General features: G+C 31.8%; 1 pseudogene; it reads left to right on the top strand.

The window, feature by feature from the left end:
* The first annotated feature begins 2,388 nt into the window (after window positions 1-2,388).
* On the top strand, window positions 2,389-2,586 carry LOC126767353 (small nucleolar RNA U3; annotated as a pseudogene).
* Window positions 2,587-2,912: the final 326 nt, after the last annotated feature.

The raw sequence follows: 2,912 nt of genomic DNA, 5'->3' as shown, positions 1-2,912 counted from the left end.
CGATTTAAACTCGTCCTCCATATTTAACCGTACTCTTAGCAATAACTGTGTCTCCGCATTACTGAGATTTTCACTAAAGATTTAAAAATAATAATTTATACAATTATTATTAACATAATTTAAATAAATTTCAATATAAAAATTAAAATAAAACAGTTTTGCACTTACTTTTCGTCAGACATCGTAGTTAAATGCAGTAAACAATTTTTTGATAGAAGTTATGAGTGACAGCTGACAACACTTCTTTTTTTTCGAACGCTTGATTATTGCTTTTTTCGGGAAATTTGGCTTTTCTGAACGTTCTGTTTGTTATGCAATCGTCATGATCGCGTCATGATGCTTTTTACGAACATAGCCTATACATTGTGTTTTTTTTTTTATATATTTCCAAGCTAACGGGTATTAATGTCGCTTACGTTTTTTTTGTGATTTCATTTTATTTTTGGGTTCCCAATAAAAAAAAATTTTTTTAAAATTTTTTTAAAAAAAAAGGCAAAAAAATTTTGAAAATACTTTAGGGGACAGAATTAATTTTAACTGCAAATTTTATATAAATAATAATAGTTTTAAATTTTAAAAATGAATAGTTTTAAAAATAATTGGCTTTCTAGAAATTACTAATTGTCTTCTTGATCAGTTTCAGGTAGAACATCTTTAAAAATTTATTTTTTAAATTTAAAAATTCGCTGGAAATCTTGTAGGTATTGTTTTTTTTTATTACATAGTGTTTTTAGATCTTTGTATTTTTTTGAAAAAATTTTTTTAATAAATTATCATATAAACGAAAGGGGGTCCATTTTCTATTAAAAAAATTATTTTCTTGATCTTGCAATGGATTTAAAAGATCGTATTCTTAAATTTTTGGAATCGCCAAAATATCCATACTTAAGTTTCATGATAGGATTTTTTTTTTCCTAACGAAGCAGAACGTAATTTTGGAAAAGAGATTTTAATTGAAGTGGGAAACATAGTTTGAAAAATGTTTTCCAATCTTTGAAATCAAAAATTCATAATAACGCATTTATAATTTTCGGGATTAGTTCTTGCGTTTGAAATAGGGTATACCATTCACTAGGGGCCCAAATAGTTTTATCGCGAGTAAATGCCTCAATAGTGCTGTGTATAGAGTCAACTGGTACTATAGTAGCCTAGGTAATAAATAATGCAATTTGTGGTGTTGTGTATAAATTCGAAATTGTAAGAAAATATACGAATGTGGAGTTAGTCAACTCTATTACATCCTTTCTTCCCCGTCAGCTTCTTTCCACAAAACAATAACCATTTCTGGTGCCATTTTCACACGCTTTCATTATAGTATGCATACTTGGAGAATAAAATAATGTTATGCTTTTCCATGGGGGTGTATTTAAAACCCTTTGCAGATCAAAGTTAGTACAGAATACGAATTGGCTTTACTTTACTTTTTTGATCCTCTCTAAAAGATTTACACTTATCTTTGTTTTTATGTGTGTTTGTATTCTTCAGTTTGCTCTAAATTGTTTGTGTTGCGCTGTTCCAGGTTTCTTGTAATTTTCATACAATGCATTTGTCTTTTTAGCAAGTGAAAACCGATATGAATACTATTTGTAAAAAACATTTCGGAAGACTCTGAATAATAGTGACGACTCCTGGTTAATAGTATTTATGTGTGGGTATAGCAAATCATATAATCCTTTTTTATATTGCAAATTCTTCAGGAAGATACAGCTTGGTTACTTTTATTACAATAATGCGAGGGAACTACACAATGATGTTTCAAAGAAATGATTTGGGTAAAAGATTACAACCTTGACTCGTCAGACTTTTAAGGCGTAGATTTTGAGTTATACTTCTTATACGAGTTTGAAAAGGTTGCGATAGATTCAGTTGCGCAACCTGCTCAATATGAATCTACGCAACCTTGTCTGCGAAGATGTTCGAGCAGCAAGTGAAGCGCTGACAATCGGCTATCGTTTGTTCGTTTTTTCGGCACAGCTCGGCTTTTCTACAACAACACAATGTTGCCACGTTGCTGCTGTTGTTGTTTTGTAGAACAATGTTTCAATTTTTGTTGGTGACATATTCAATTAAAAATAAATTTTGTTGGGATTCGTACCTACGTGCTCGTCGTAACTTTTCAAGCGCTTACCAATAACACCACCCTTGACACTTGAATTGCGTTGCCTAATTATGGTTTGGTTATGCTACGAGCAAAATATGTAATGAATCGCCACGATTTTATTTCCTCTTTTTTCTTCTCGCGCTGCGCGGCAGTATGTATGTTTATGTTTATGTTCCATTATTGAAGTTATACTCCTTTTTCTTTCCTTTGTCTTTCATTTCTGCGATTCTCAACTATTTTATAAATTTTTATTAGAAATACCATTGCGCGCATGCCGTTGAAAAATTATGGCTATACTTTGGGATTATTTCATAGTTAGTCTCATTTACATTTTTGGAAATCGACCCGCGATGACGAGGTATGTATATCGTTTTATCTGACAGCGTGAGGTTTAGAGTTCATTTCTAATTTTGTCTTGTGGCATAATAAAAATGATATTTCTTCGAAAATCGTTCGCTTACAACGGATAAAACGATCTGAGTGGTGATTTTAATGAATAAATTTCTTTGATTGAAATGCTCACCGTCAGCACAAAGAAATTACGACTTAGAAATATGCATACTTGCATTATTTCGTTGTCATTTCCATATTCGTAGCAATAGAATTTCCTATAGCGCCAAGTAAAAGTAATGGCCGCCGATTGTCACACCCCTTGCCGCTGTAGCAGCTTCGCCTACAAAACATGCGTAAATATGTATGTATGTACACGTATGATCGTGAATACATATCGACGTTAGATTTTTGCGAGAAGCACTGCAGAAAGCCATGCAATTTATACTTTTTAGCTTTTGCCATCGTCACGAAAAGATTG

This window comes from Bactrocera neohumeralis, unplaced genomic scaffold (genome assembly GCF_024586455.1).
Source record: "Bactrocera neohumeralis isolate Rockhampton unplaced genomic scaffold, APGP_CSIRO_Bneo_wtdbg2-racon-allhic-juicebox.fasta_v2 ctg5715, whole genome shotgun sequence".
NCBI classification, from domain to species: Eukaryota; Metazoa; Arthropoda; class Insecta; order Diptera; family Tephritidae; genus Bactrocera; species Bactrocera neohumeralis.
This window is presented reverse-complemented; position numbering and strand designations above follow the sequence as displayed.